General features: G+C 44.9%; 1 protein-coding gene across 1 annotated transcript in view; it reads left to right on the top strand.

The window, feature by feature from the left end:
• The window catches only part of LOC136629002 (oocyte zinc finger protein XlCOF22-like), a 338,499-nt gene that overhangs the window by 14,286 nt on the left and 307,539 nt on the right, over nucleotides 1-16,674 (top strand). The window lies entirely within an intron of this gene.

Raw genomic sequence — 16,674 nt, 5'->3', positions numbered from 1 at the left:
GGGAGGAGATGCCAATTGCAGATCATTACCTGGCTGATGGGGTAGAGGGACGGAATCTAGCTGGCTTTTTGGAACATCCAAGAGTTCACTAAATCATCTAAACTTATATCCATAGATAACGTGGCCTTATACAGGGTGGAGCGCGGTAATTTGCTAATTTGGGAGTGAAATAAAAAAATAATGAACTTGTAAAAGCGTTATTTTATATTTTATTTACATTGAACAGTAGTGGAATTTCAAGACGTTCTCTCCACCGGATTCTTCATAGTGAACTGAATTTTCACCCGTATAAAATGTGCATGGTCCAACAATTGTCAGCACGGGATTATGTTACACGACGAACATCTTGTGAAGACATGCTTGCAACCATACCTCGTGACGCAATTGTGTTCTTTTCTGATGAGGCACATTTTCACCTCAGTGGGTGTGTAAACAAACCAAACATGCGGTACTGGAGCGATACAAACCCCAGAGAAGTTCACCAGAGACCTCTGCATTCGGACCGCGTCACTGTGTGGTGCGCCTTATCACCAGTAGGCATCATTGGCCCTTACTTTTTTCCGGCAACTGTGAATTCCGAACGTTACTTAACTATGCTGCAGGATTTTTTCCAGCCAGCACTCGAGGCAATGCAATTAGAGGATACATGGTTTCAACAAGATGGTGCCACTGCACACACAGCGAGAGTTACCATGAATTTTTGAGGCAAACGTTTCCTGAACGGCTTATCTCTCTGAGGGGTGCTCTTAACTGTCCGGCACGCTCACCAGACTTAGCCCCATGCGATTTTTTTCCTTTGGGGGTTACCTGAAGTCTAAGGTGTATTGCAACCGCCCCAACACCCTGGAAGACCTAAGGAACAATATTGACGCTGAGATTGCCAGAATACCAGTCGACATGCTTGAAAGAGTGCATGAGAACTTCAGAAAACGTATGCAGCAGTGTGTGGATAGCGAAGGTCAACATTTGCCAGATACAATATTTAAAACCAAATAATTTGTAAATTCCACTACTGTTCAATGTAAATAAAATATAAAATAAAGTTTTTACAAGTTCATTATTTTTTTATTTCACTCCCAAATTAGCAAATTACCGCGCTCCACCCTGTATGTGTGGTGCTCAGCAAAGCACATCCAACAATATACAGATACAATGACTGACACTCCTTTATGAAATAACCCTACTTTGCCTTCCCTAAAATTAATGCAGGATGTTAGATACTGGGTTACACTGGGGATACCCACATTGGGAGACATATACAAGGATAACACACCGCTGTCCTATATACAATGACGTGAGAGTCTACAAGTACCTGAGCTTCAACTGTTTAGATACTTTCAGTTGAGGCACGCTTTAATTACCCAATTTCCACCAGACTCCACCAAAATTTCCAAATACCCAACAGTAGGTATTCTTAAATCACAGGGACCTAGAGGACTTATATCAGCACTATACACACATCTGCTGTTGGCCAAGATGGACTATGACCAACTCTCTATTTATGATAGATGGAAAATGAATAGAGATGAGCGAACCTACTCGGACACGCCCCTTTCTCGCCCGAGTGCCTCGATTTTCGAGTACTTCCGTACTTGGGTGAAAAGATTTGGGGGGCGCCGTGGGTGAGTGGGGGGTTGGAGTGGGGAGGAGAGGGAGAGAGAGAGCTCCCCCATGTTCCCCGCTGCTACCCCCAGCTCCGCCACGCCTCCCTCCGGCCCCGGTGCCCCCTGAATCTTTTCACCCGAGTATGAAAGTACTCGAAAATCGCTGTGCTCGATCGAGTAATTACTTGAAACGAGTATATTCGCTCATCTCTAAAAATGAACACTCCCACATTAACACCAGAGGACTGGTAGGACACCATGGAGTCACACTTAGTGGTCTGTTAGTACATAAGTACAAAGGATTTAGGACCACGGGCTATGTGAATAATCCTCCTGCGTTATTAAACAGTTCAGCGCTGTTACATCAGGATGAATGCGGAACGCGTTTCGATTTCTCTTAACCTTGCTCATCTCATCTTGCCATTGATTCCTGTTCCCTTAAAAAACCAACCTTCGTTAAAATTCCTTAAAACTACTATGCATCTATGCTGTTATCATTTGCATAATTATATTTAAAGTGGTAATATTGCAGATACAAAATTATATTTTATTCCAATGCATGAGCGGTAACATATTCTATCATCAGGGATCCTGCTCTGATTCTATTTCATTTTATAAGCACTACTTATTAGCTTTGCATACTATAAAAAAAAAAACGGTGAATATATATGTTCTATAGATTGCATTAAAAAATGTACAGAAAATCTGTTTTTTTGATTCACAGCGGCAGGAGAATCAAAATGTATGTATGTGAGATGCCTTCACGGGTAAGATTCTAAAATATAACTTTTATTGATTAATTTAAAAAGTGATCGAGAAGGCTGACAAGACAAACAAACATCAAGGTGTGGGAGCGGCTATAATCCTTCCACAATTCACGGACACTAAGATGCTAGGATGACAACGTGTCATAGTGTCTGAGATTGGAGTTGGGCCACTAATAGGCAACTTATTGTGTGTTGGTCAATAGCGTTAAGACCAGACAGTTATTGTGTGTCGGTCGGTAGCATTAAGACCAAATATTAATCACAGTGGATTTTATTGCAATTACTCAATGGGTAAAAGCCCAGGAATTAAAGAAGAACAGGAAAGAGGTAGGAACCACTTGAGTTATATGTTAACCGTGGCTCCTGTCTCTCTAAATTTTACTCCGAATGTATAGACATAGAAAAATGGTTCGTGGTTCGATGCTAGAGATGAGCGAGCGTACTCGGAAAAGCACTACTCGCTCGAGTAATTTGCTTTATCCGAGTATCGCTGTGCTCGGGTCTGAAGATTCGGGTGCCGGCACGGAGCGGGGAGCTGCAGGGGAGAGCGGGGAGATCTTTCTCTCCCTCTCTCCCGCCCGCTCTCCCCTGCTCCCCGCTGCGACTCACCTGTCAGCCGCAGCGGCACCCGAATCTTCAGGGACGAGCACAGCGATACTCGGATAAAGCAAATTACTCGAGTGAGTAGTGCTTTTCCGAGTACGCTCGCTCATCTCTATTCGACGCGTTTCAGAGGTTTTATCAGCTCCTCAGGAACCTATTGTGAACCAAATCTGTGTAGAGATGATACTACTATAGTTTGGGCATTATCTGCATGGTGCTAAACCAATAAAGCAATGGTATGCACCATACCCGTAGCAATAATAAACACACCCAATAATAAAGGTGAGCTTAGTTAGCTGACCAAGAAAATGAAGGGGGGGGGGGGGTAAATAAAATAATCCTAGACAGAAGCCTTCATTGAGTATAATTAAGATAGACCCTTGTCAAGCAGAAATAATGCATAAAGAAAGCCTGCTTCCGCTAGCTGTAACTACGGAAATAATAACTACTAATACTAAGCTTAATGGCTGCTGGTCTAACTAATTAGGATGTCTGCCCCCAATGGCTTAATAATGTCGCCTCAGTATGGTGTACAATGACACCAGCATATATAGAGTAAGAGAGGACAAGGGTCTATCTTAATTATACTCAATTAAGAATTCTGGGATTATTTTATCCCCCTCCCCCCCCCCCCATTATTGGGTGTGTTTATTATTGCTACGGGTATGGTGCATGCCATGGCTTTATTGGTTTAGCACCATGCAGACAATGCCCAAACTATAGTAGTATCATCTCTACACCGATTTGGTTCACAATAGGTTCCTGAGGAGCTGATAAAACGTCTGAAACGCGTCGAACCACGAACCATTTTTCTATGTCTACACATTCGGTGTAAAATTTAGAGAGACAGGAGCCACAGTTAACATATTACTCAAGTGGTGCCTACCTCTTTCCTGTTTTTCTTTAATTCCTGGGCCTTTACCCGTTGAGTAACTGCAATAAAATCCACTCTGTGATTAATATTTGGTCTTGACGCTACCGACCGACACACAATAACGGTTTGGTCTTAACGCTATTGACCGACACACAATAAGTTGCCTATTAGTGGCCCACCTCCAATCTCAGACACTATGACACGTTGGCATCCTAGCATCTTAGTGTCCGTGAATTGTGGAAGGATTGTAGCCGCTCCCACACCTTGATGTTTGTTTGTCAGGTCAGCCTTCTCGATCACTTTTTAAATTAATCAGTTATATTTTAGAATCTTCCATGTGGAGGAGATCTGTTTTTATGTTCATACCTACAGGGCTTCTAGTTCCCAAGGTCAATCTCCAGAAACCTTCCCTTTTTAGTATGTTTATTTGATCAGCTTGTTGTTTCCTTTTGTCATTTACTTTTTCTATGTGATAATAAACCAAACTCCTTGTGCTCTTAGAATGTTGATCAGATAAAATGCTTCGCTACCCCACAGTGATTTATGTTTGCATTCTTTATGTGCCGTACATGTTCGGCTATATTTTCGGTAATTTTCTGGTTGTGCATCCCACATAATACATATCACATATGGTGCAAGTAGAGATGAGCGAGCATGCTCGTTCAAGCATTAGCATACACGAAGGTACTCGTTACTCGAGCGAGCACCACGCAGTGCTCAAGAAAATTTCACCTTCTCCCCCCCACATGTTTAGCGGCTTTTTTAGCCAATGAACATGCAGGGAAGCTTTGGCACCTCCTGCTATGACGTGCCAACCCTGTGCACATCTATAGCAGTGATTGGCTGGCCGGATCATGTGACCTAGGATCATAAAAACTCAGGTCACCTGATGCTCACCTCACACGGAGGCTGGATTAGCTGAAGGACAGAGCCGCTGTGAATGAGGGAGACTGATAGTGTAGGTTAGGAGGAGCGTTTAGGCAGGGATCCATCTTCAAAGAACCCAACAGTCCTTTTTAGGACTACCACTCCACTTTTGTGCATCATCAGTTTGGCTGCCTGGGACCAGTAGTGGGCACAAAGCATTCAAAAGCATCCCGGCTGTATACTGCATACTGTTACCGGTTCTATACAGTATACTGCTACTGGTGTACACAGACCAGATAGAAAGTAACAAAACTCATTTTTCATTTTTTTTCAAAATTTTTTTGGCTTAAAGCATACGCCAAATACCCTTGTGTGTGTCCTGTCGATCCGCACTATATAACAAGACTGTACGCAGTTTACACTGTCTATTTTGGGCTTAAAGCATATGCAAAATACCTTGCAGTTTGCGTAGCATTTTGACGCAGTGCATTATACATCATGATGAAGACTAGGGGTAAGGGTCAAGGACGTGGGCGTCTGAATGATGGTGTGGGCAGAGGCCGAGGTTCTGGGCGGGGTAAAACAGTGCCTGCTGCTGAGGGAGAAGTAGAACGCCGCGTATCTACGCTCCCTAGCTTCATCTCAGTTTGCAGGTCCGTGTGGTAAACCGTTATTAAAAGCACAACAGTGCGATCAGGTGATGACGTGGATAGCGGATATCTCCAAAGGATAGAACCCGCAGCACTCCAGAATATGCATGTTAATGCAGAGGTATCTTTGCTTATGCCAAGCCACTCATGGGACCATGGACCTCCACTCTCCAAATGTCCTCCAGAAAGTCAAATATAGTGGCAGCATCAATGGTGGATTTATAATAAAATCAGCTTTTATTGCTCCATAATACAAGATGCGGGCAACGTTTTGACTATTTGAAGTCTTTTTCAAGCCTGTTAACATGCCATTACAACACTCTTTATATAACAAAAAGAGACAAAGATGGGCGGGAGATAACCGCCCCCAGACAATTAGACAACATTCCCATCCACTCTATGCCACCACATTGAAAACCGGCGTCTCTTCTTAGAATAGCGCGTGTTGCGTGATGACATAGGCACAGCGTCAGGCACGAGAGCGCATGCGCAGGTGCCGCTTGTGCCAGCCAGATGTCAGGGTGCTCACAATGTTTGTGACAACCACAAGATGGTGCTGGCCAACCAACCATGCTGACACACGGGAATACATGCAGAGCGGTGGCCAACCACATAATGGCGCCCAACTTGGCGAATGCAAATAAAGATATATTTTAGCATCATGAAAAAATCCAAATATAGAATAAATAAAGTATCAGCTATATTAAAAGAAATTTAGTAAGAGAAAGAAACACTTGGCAGTATAAGCACAGCATGAGAACGTAATAAGAAAATAATGTTCAATGTGGGACTATTGTAGATCCGTCAAGGTCTTAATTCGTGGGTAAATTCATGTGAATTTAACGCTTTATGATGTTGAAGTTTCCCGCAGGCGTCTTCTTATAATGCGGTACTAAGTAAACAGAAAAAACCCCAATAAGACAAAAGCATAACCCACAAATAAAATGTACAGAAGTCAAAAAATTGACAGATCTACAATAGTGTCCATTCATCACATATAAAAATCAGCAAAATACAGCAATGCATCCAAAAAAATGAACTTTATTGTTAAATATATCTGAAAAAAATCCTCAATAAATGTGCAAATATGACTAAACAAAAAAATAGAAGACCACAAATAGGGTTTCAATGGTGTAAATAATACGCTTGGACAATGTTGGTGGCATGAAGCGAGTAGACGGAGGACAGGAGCAGGACCTAAAATAAAACAAACAGACAAAAGTAAAAAAGACTAATAAAAAGAAGCCAATCAAATTACAACAGAACGAAGAGAACAGATTCAAGCCAAATGGATGCATAGTCTTTAAGGTATGTATCCAGCGAAGTTCTTTCTTTTCAAGTAGGACCTCCCTATCAGCTCCTCCTGCCAGTGGCGGAACGTCATCCATAATCCTAAACCTCAATTGACTGATGCTGTGTTTCATGTCATGAAAATGTTTAGCAATAGGTAGATCTTTTGTGTTTGATAATGCGGGTTCTTGCCTCCAATGTTGTCTCCTCTACGTAACCTAAACCACGGGGGCAGGTTACCAGGTATACGACATACGAGGAGGTACAGATGTATGGTTTGCGGATTTTATATTTCTTCCCTGTATAGGGGTGATGAAAGCAATCACTTTTAACTAGATTCCCGCAACAAAGACAATTCAAGCAGTGAAAATTACCTGGCTTCAATGTGGCCAAAGGTCGTTGTGTATGTTTTTTGGTCGGTAAGGATGACTTCACCAGCTTGTCTCGTATGTTGGGGGGGCCTCCTGTAGGCCATCATAGGTCTCTTTGTAAATTCTGGGACACCATTCAAGCCCCTAGTGAGTAGAGGCCAATGTCTGTTTATGATGGAGACTTTTCCACTATGTCGACCGTACGTGGAGATAAACTGTATCCTCTTTGACCTCACAGGCTTAATTTTAGAGAAAAATGTGTCACGATTAAGAGAACGGACACCTTCCACTGCCTTCCTCACTAAAGGCAGTGGATAGTCCCTCTAGAGAAATTTTTGGGCCATTTGTTCTAGTTTGGTGTCGACAAAGGAATCCTCAGTGATTCTCCTCACACGTAGGAGTTGAGAAGAACATGGGAGAGATTTCACAATGTTCCTAGGATGGTAACAATCATAACAGGATACTGTTCCTATCAGTAAGTTTTGTAAAAAGATCGACATTCACTCTCTCATAATGAGAGATGATTAGTGTATAAAGAAACTGGATACTTTCTCCTGGCGTCATCATGACGGCAGTACATGGAGGTTGCCCTCTGACCTTGTAGGGACAGGAAGCAAGAGACTTGAAAAGGCTCCTCCTCCCTTCCATTCCTCAGTGCTTCTTGTCCCTACAGGGACAAGCAAGAGGGCTCCCTCCATGGAGCCGAAAGATCAACGGGGGAAAGGGGAAGAGCGGACCACAGGATTCGCCTCCCCTCTTACCTTCTCTTCATCCGTGGTCCAGGGGCACGGCGGGCCACAGGCTTTGCCTTCCCTCGCTTCATCTCCACGGCGCCAGGGAGAGCGGTGGGCCAGAGGCTCCTAGGACCCCTCTCCCACCGGCGTTAGGATCCAGCGCGCGAGCGTGCGATGCAGGGGGCGAGGCTTGTGACGCGTCACCACGCGATGACGTCACACACCGGCAGAACCCAAAAATAGAGCCTGGGACATTTAAAAAAAACCCTGGCAAGCCTCCAATATAGCAGCAGCTTCACAGAAGCGTGCACCTCAGGACTCAGGTCTGTTTTGGCTTTACCATTACTTCCAGCATGACCAGCAGAGAAACTGACGTGGAGGCCCTGCAAACCGTGAGTGTTCCACTAAACCAAAAAAGGTGCAATATGTACAAAGTTTGGTTTTATGGGTGGGCATTGTGTGTGTATTTATGCGCCTCTATGCATGTATCGTTGCAGGACAGGGAATCTGTTAAAGTAAAGCAGGATCCCGAAAAGAGGCATAGAAAGTGTTCCATGTGCCTTAAAAAATTAGAGGAAGCATATAAAAAATCGTTATGCCCAGAATGCACAGCAAAAATCCTTAAAGAGGAACAGTCAGCATTTATGGACGATATAAGGTCCCTAGTCAGAGAAGAAGTGCGAGGGTCCATCTCTAGCCTTCCATCAGCCCAGTGGGAGAAAAAAGCCACTATCCTCCCCCACATTAACACTTGTTCCTCTTAGCTGACCCACAAATGCATCATTGGACACACAAGATATTGAGCATTGCTCACCTGGCTGCGTGAAAGCTGTGTCACCACCAGCCAGACCTCTGAACTCCTGGACATCCGCATCGCTTCCAGTCCCATCCGATTCCTCTTGCACCAGGCGTCTTTGCTCCCGCTGCGGAACAACAACTGCTGACCACAACCTGCCTGTGCCAGTCCCAGCAGATCCTCCTTGGCTCTGTCGTTGATTGGAACCTGCCTTCCGCTGCCTGGAACACACGGCTCCTCTGCTCCTAGTCCCCGTCCGCCCCCTGGCCAGCACTTCACCTACAGGGGCCACCATGCGGACACTCCTCGCATCCCTGCCGCTGCCCCCAGCTCTTACAGCAGTCCTGACTCCCGCTGACCGCATGCAAGATGCTCCTCCAGCCGGTACATCACCAGGGGGGACAACCGTCCCTGAAGCTGCTGCTTGCCGCCTGACACCGCAGGCCCTGCCCCCTGCTGGGAGCGGGTTGCCCTGCTCGCCGTGCCCACTGGCTGCTGTGTCGAACTCCTCCACAGCCGTGCATCCCTGCCCCGGGGCTTGGGGAGGGACACAGTGCTGCAAGGGTCCCCTGAAGGACTCTGGAGCCGCCGGCGAGCCCTAGGAGTGCTGTCTTCCTCTATCAGTCACTCCGGCGGCCTGGTCCGCCGCGCCCTTCGCTCCGGCTCCCTCGATCTCGCTGTCACCGCTGCCTGCCACCTGTGTCTGAAGCCAATCAGGACCATAATGGCTTGCCGCTGCCCTGAGTTCCTCCAACATTTTCTCCACACTATCCATCTTCTCTAAAGGTTAGTAACTGTCAGCACTCTCTGCTCTCTCCTTACAAAGATGGCGCCCCCCCCACACTCTGCACCTTATATAACCCCTTGCCTCCTAAACTCCCCACCAATCCCAACACTATCCCCACCTTCTTTCTAGTGTTTTCTTCCCAAAACCCTTTGTTAACCCTTTCCTAACAAAATGCCAGCTATCTCACCCCACGTGTCATGCCGGGCTTCCTCTTAAAGAGGCCACGGCCCTCTCGCTCCAGCCCTTTACTGGATCGTTATATAGAACATCGCTTGTTTTTACTTGCATGCGCTTATTGAACATTATTGATGTGATTTTTTGATATCCCCTCTTTAGCAGATTGGTGGATGATCCGGTTTCCAGCTGCAGTAGTTGTTACACATTACATGACGGAATATAATCTACATTAAATATTACATTTTGTTTGATCTCAGTTATTGTTACGCCTGATACATATCTTTTGGCGTTGGATCTGTGCAATTTATTGCAACAGTATTGATATTGTGCGACTGGATTGGACTGTTATATAATAAAGAGTATTGGTTGAAATTTTCATTAAGCGTCCGTGTATGAGAGATTAATACAAGGGGTAAGAATAAATAGTGTATGAAGGGGGCTTTTTTGCGCGATTGTTTGGTTGATCAATCCATGTGGTAACCCTTATTATAAATTGTTAGTATGTTGGTCTGATATTCTAGTGGGAGGAGTGCAGAGTAAAACCACATCGAGTCACTTTACATATAGAAGGTGCAGAAAGTGAAAATATAGCATTACCAACAGGTTTGTCTCTTGTGTGAACGATCTTTAGTGGATTGTCCAAGTAACCTTATAATGTGTTGGAACATTTGAGGGAAGTATACATAACGCCTATATCTATTGCTAGTTCTATGATGAATTATATTGGTATATGTTAACATATTGACACATGATTTTGGTGCATGCTTGATAAAGACCACGGAGTGGTCGAAACGTCGCTGCTTGTACTTTTTTAAAGGATGGAGTAAAGGCCAGTGTTTTACACTTAAAGGGGTTGTCCCGCAAAAGCAAGTGGGGTTAAGCACTTCTGTATGGCCATATTAATGCACTTTGTAATATATCGTATATACCGGCGTATAAGGCGACGGGGCGTATAAGACGACCCCCCAACTGTCACCTTATACGCCGGGAATACAGTGGAGCAAAAAAAAAAAAAATCATTACTCACCTCCTCTGGCGTTCTGCGGCGCAGCTGCAGGCTGTCGCTCCCTCCTGCTCCCCGGCAGAGCATTGCTTTCTGGACGCAGGGCTTGAAATCCACGCCTCCAGAAAGCTAATACACACGCCGTCAGCCAGTCACAGCCATTCAATTACATCATTGAATGGCTGTGATTGGCTAAAACACACGTGGCTTCAGCCAATCACACTATTCAATGACATCATTGAATGGGTGTGATTGCTAACACACGTGCGCCTTCAGCCAATCACAGCCATTCAATGATGTCATTGAATGGCTGTGATTGGCTGACGCTGTGTGAGTTAGCCAATCACAGTATTAGCTTTCTGGAGGCGGGGATTTCAAGCCCTGCGTCCAGAAAGCAATGCTCTGCCGGGGACCAGGAGGGAGCGACAGCCTGCCAGAGTGCTGCAGGACGCCGGGGGAGGTGAGTAATGATTTTTTTTTTTGACACTTTCTTTTTTTTTGTATTACCGACGTATAAGACGACTCCCGACTTCAGAGCAGATTTTTCGGGGTTCAAAAGTCGTTTTATACGCCGGTATATACGGTACATCGTGCATTAAATAGTGGCCATACAGAAGTTATATACTTACCCCCTCCGGTGTTGGCGTCCCTGTCTCCATGGTGCCGACCGAAGCCTTCTTCTCCCTCGATTAGATGCGCTTGCGCAGTCTGCTCTTCTGTTCTGTTGAATGGGGCCGCTCCGGCGTGCTCGCGCCGCATAGGTCTTCTGCGCATATGGCCATACAGAAGTGCTTAACCCCACTTGCTTTCGCGGGACAACCCCTTTAAGCTACTCTGCCGCCGCTCAAATCTTATTACTTCGTGTGACAAGTGGAGTTCATTCTCAGTCGGCTGTGCAGAATTTGCTTCCCCGAATCTGGGTTTGGATCTAAGTGCTGTTGGTGCTATTTTCTTATGATCCTGGCTTTGATGTCACCATGTAGCTGTAACTCTGTTTGCTGAAGATGCGCCTCTGAAAGGGTCTTCTGGAACTCTGTTGTAGAATTGCAAGGGAGCGGGTTGTATACCACACTCTACCTTGGCTAGGAATACTCTGAATACTCCTCCTCGCCGACTACGGAAACTGCAACCTCTCCTCACACGCTTGTGGCCGAGTCACCTAACTGCTCTACGTTACTTCCTTTTATCAGCTCTCTCTACCCGCCCACTTACATAGGGACTTGTATGTTTGTTTTCCGCCCCTGGGGCTCTGCACCAGTGAGATTAAACCTGACTGTCATCCAGTGAGAGGCCAGCTAACGTCAGTGATGAGCTCTAGCCTAGAGCAGAAGGGGAGACACAGGGTCTCTCTCACAGACGACACCTTCTGTATCCAGGAACAGCATACAGACAGGTGAGAGAGGCCAATTTTGCTGCTAGTGCTCTGTAGTACCCGCTGGGCCACTAGACTGGAAACTAAAAAATAAAACTTATAGAACTTGAAAAAATACCCAAAGTCTGTGCTACCCTACTTCTTGCTTTGAACAAATCCCTCAGCAGTCCAGGTACTTCATGTGTTTTATCTCAAGCACAGCTGAGGTAAGTAATAAAGCCCTCGATTAGTGGCATCTGGTGTGCTTGAGACAACACATGATTCGCAAATGTGTGCTGTTATGAGAGATTCTATTACCGGGGTGAATAATTTATGTTACAGCATATAGGAAAGCGCTTTGATGTTAGAGACTATTCTACATATATATGTTACAGTATACCGGACAGAGCTCTGCTGTCTGACTCTGTATGTTACAGTAGGAGTCATCCATATATGGCGGTCCCAAGCCCGGTTAAATGGGGAGGGTTAGGGCGACCTACCCAGTAAACACCTCGGCTTGGAAACCCTATGCGAGACCTCTCAAATGATTCAGATATGACATCTGATGGCAGGCCCCCCAAGCCAAAGGATTCTATAAATGCTACTGGAGAAGAGCAAGATCTGAGTACAAGTAGTCAGGGTTTTCCTCATGATGCAACTGGGGGGAAAGCCCTTGGGAAGCTCAGTTGCTGATGCCCCTTATGATGAAAGGAAAGTACTGCACTGTACCAAAGCTCCCATAGCAGCAACATGGAATGTGTTTGGCATGAGTCTAGGGAAATTGGACCTTGTGAAACGCTAAATGACAAGACTTAAAGGGGTTGTCCCGCGGCAGCAAGTGGGTCTATACACTTCTGTATGGCCATAATAATGCACTTTGTAATATACATTGTGCATTAATTATGAGCCATACAGAAGTTATAAAAAGTTTTTTACTTACCTGCTCCGTTGCTAGCGTCCTCGTTCCCATGGAGCCGACTAATTTTCGCCCTCCGATGGCCAAATTAGCCGCGCTTGCGCAGTCCGGGTCTTCTGCAGTCTTCTATGGAGCCGCTCGTGCAGAATGCTGGCTCCGTGTAGCTCCGCCCCGTCACGTGCCGATTCCAGCCAATCAGGAGGCTGGAATCGGCAATGGACCGCACAGAAGAGCTGCGGTCCACGGAGGAAGAGGTTCCCGGCGGCCATCTTCACAGGTAAGTATAGAAGTCACCGGAGCGCGGGGATTAAGGTAAGCGCTCCGGCAAGCTTTCTGTACGTCCCTGCATCGGGGTTGTCTCGCGCCGAACGGGGGGGGGGGGTTGAAAAAAAAAAAAACCCGTTTCGGCGCGGGACAACCCCTTTAACACTGAAATTCTTGGAATTAGCAAAGTGCACTGGACAGATAATAGATATTTTCAATCCGATGACTTCACAATGCACTATGCCGAACACGAGGAAAGCAAGAGGAATGGAGTAGCCTTTATTACAAACAAGCAGACCTCAAAGGCAGTAGAAAGTTTTAGAACAACCAGCGACCATTGGTATCCGGATAGGTGGTAAGCCAGTAAACATCTGAATCTTACAGGTCTATGCCCCAATGACGGATGCTGATAAGGAAAGCATTGAAGTTTTTTTTCCGACGTCCAGAAAACTGTAAACCAAGTGCCCAAGAAGGACATCATTTACATTATGGGCAACCTTAATTCCAAAGTCAGCAGCCAGCCAGAAGCAACCATCGCAGGAAGATTTGGGGTTGGTGAAAAAAATGAAATTGGTGATCACCTGGCACAGTTCAGTCAAGAACATCAGCTCAGGATAGCAAACACATGGTTTATGCAAGTCAATTCTCGACTGAGAAAATTTGACATAAAAAAGCACAATAGCAGGAACCATGGAATGATATACAGTCCACAGTTATGGAAACAGCCTGTAAGCATCTCACCTATAAGGAGCAGCAAAAACAACGCTATTGGTTGTCCAAGCAAACCCTCAGAATAGCCAATAAAAGAAGGGCAGCAAAGGAGGCCGGCAGTAAAGATGAAGTTTGGCAACTAAATGACTATTTTCAGCGAGTGGCAAAAAAGACAAGGAAATGGACTGGAATGAGCGTTGCAAACAACTCATAGCAGAAGCCATGAATGGCCATATGGAAAGCCTACTCACACAGGTCAAGATGGCCCGAAAACCTTTCATGGCACGCAATGGCACAATTAAAGGCAAAAATGGTAAGGAACTGAATGACCATCTGTGTATTAAGGATAGGTAGAGGGAATACTCAGAGGAACTATATGCCTGCAACCACATACCTGGACCATTGCATGAGGCGGAGCCTGCGGACTTGGAACCCTCCACTATGGAGTCAGAAGTGGTTATGGCTATTAAACAACTAGCTAAAAATAAAGCACCAGGCATAGATAACATACCAGCAGAGCTATTGCTGCCAGTACCAGTGAAATCCATCACAGTGATGTGCCAGGCAGTATGGGCATCCACTCAATGGCCACAGCACTGAAAAAGATCTGTCTTCACCTCTCTACCAAAGAAAGGCAACTCCCAGAATTGTTCCAACTACCGAACAACAGCCCTCATTCCGCATGCAAGCAAGATCCTTCTCAAAATTATACAGAAAAGACTGAGATCAGTAGTTGAAGCAACACTCCCTGATGCGTAGGCGGGATTCTAGCGAGGACACAGCACCCGTGACCATATGGCAAACCTGCGATGAACAATAGAAAAAGATTTGAGAATCCCAAAAGAATATCTACATGTGCTTCATCGACTACATCAAGTCCTTTGACTGCGTCAACCATGACAAGCTATGGCGCCCCCTACAAGAGCTGGGCATATCGACACATCTAATCAAGCTGAAAAAATCACTTTATACCAATCAAGAAGCCTTTGTGAGAACACAGTATGGGGACACAGATTGGTTTCGGATCGGCAAAAGTGTCCAACAGGACGGCTTCTGCTCACCCTTGTTTAACCCCTTAAGGACCAGGCTGTTTTGTACCTTAAGGACCAGACACTTTTTAGGGATTTTACCCATGTGGCGGTTTTACTACCCTATTTTGTTTCCTTTAGCCACCAAAATTATTTTTACTGTGTTTTTTTCCCATGACATATAGGGTGATTTTTAAAATATCTTTTTCACTGACTTTTTTTTAGTTTTTTTAGTTTTAATGGGGTAGAATGCTAAAAAAAATGATTTTTTTTTAACATTTATAGTTTTTTTTTAACTTTAGTATATTTATGCTAAAATAAAGTATGGGAACGAGTTCCTCTATTGGTTTTGGACGTTTTGATATATAGTATGTATGGTTTTGGTTTACAGGGCGCATATGGTATCGGCTTTGTGTTATTTTCTTTCTTATGTATATATTGCTGTTTTATTCTGTAATATTGTTTTACTGATGTATGTAATCATGTTTTTTTTTACTATTCATGTCCAACATGACGTCATGTAAGACCTCAGGGGGACATTTTTTTTTTTACACTTTTCCACTGTAGCTGGGGCATCTATAGGAGCCCCAGTTACAGGGGAAAGGAACCCCTGTAGTGAGAGTAGTCACTGGCAGAGCTGGCCAGGGTCTAGTATGACCCTCCAGCTCTGCTGTAGCAGGGAACCGCGACGGTCACATGACCCCCCAGGCTCCCGTAGTGAAAGTTACCCTATACTTTCACTTTCTAGTACACAGTGCTCATTGAGCACTGTGTACTCGGGGAAGGAAAAGGCAGGAAGGGTTAAGGACCCTCTCCTGTCTTCTCCTCTGGGTTATCAGCTGTCACTAACTGGTAGCCCATCCTGCCTCTAATTGATTGCAGAGGGCAGGAGGCTTAAAGCGTCACCGTAATTTTACTAGCAGCGGTGCTTTAAGCCCAGGACCAGGCGCCGTATATTTACCGTGCCTGGTCCTTAATGGGTTAACCTATACGAGGAAGTGATCATGCACAAAATGAACCTAGACAAACTAGAAATTGTGGTGAAAATAGGTGGAAGAAACATCAACAATCTCCATTATGTAGATGACACAACTCTGCTTGCAGAAACAGAAGCTAAGGTCTGAAGTTGCCGATATGCAAGATTAAAACTGAAAGTAAAAAAATTGGGCCTCTGCCTGAATTCAAAGAAGACTAAAATTACGACTACTGCCAAAATGGCCAAATTCAAATCAAAATAGAATCATAGAATGGTAGCATTGGAAGTGATCTCCGGGGTCATCGCGTCCAACCCCCTGCTCAGTACAGGATTCACTAAATCTTTCAGACAGATATTTTTCTAGCCTTTGTTTGAACACTTCCATTGAAGGAAACTCACCACCTCCCGTTATAACCTGTTCCACTTATTGATCCCCCTCACTGTCTAATATCTAATCTGTGTCTCCTACCTTTTAGTTTCATCCCATTATTTCTAGTCTTTCCTTGTACAAATGAGAATAGGGCTGATCCCTCTGCACTGTGACAGCCCTTCAGATATTGTAGACAGCTATGAAGTCTCCTCTCAACCTTCTTTTTTGCAAGGTAAGCATTCCCAGATCCTTTAACCTTTCCTCATAGGACATGATTTGCAGACCGCTCAAATTAACAATGAGGTCCATAGAACACATGCAAGACTTCATCTTCCTTGGCTCAAAAATTGACCAGGCTGGAGAATCTATGCTAGAGATGAAATGTAGGATAGCACTTGGGCAAAGCGCAATGCTAAACATGGACAAAATCTTGAAAAGCAGAGATATCAGCATAGTGACTGAAATCAGGATAGCGCAAACCACCAATTTCCTCATAGCCATATATGTGAATGCAGGACTGCAAAAAAAAGCTGAT

Source organism: Eleutherodactylus coqui, chromosome 5 (genome assembly GCF_035609145.1).
Source record: "Eleutherodactylus coqui strain aEleCoq1 chromosome 5, aEleCoq1.hap1, whole genome shotgun sequence".
In the NCBI taxonomy this organism is placed as follows: Eukaryota; Metazoa; Chordata; class Amphibia; order Anura; family Eleutherodactylidae; genus Eleutherodactylus; species Eleutherodactylus coqui.
The sequence above is the reverse complement of the archived record's forward strand: the minus strand, read 5'-3'. Positions and strand labels throughout refer to the sequence as shown.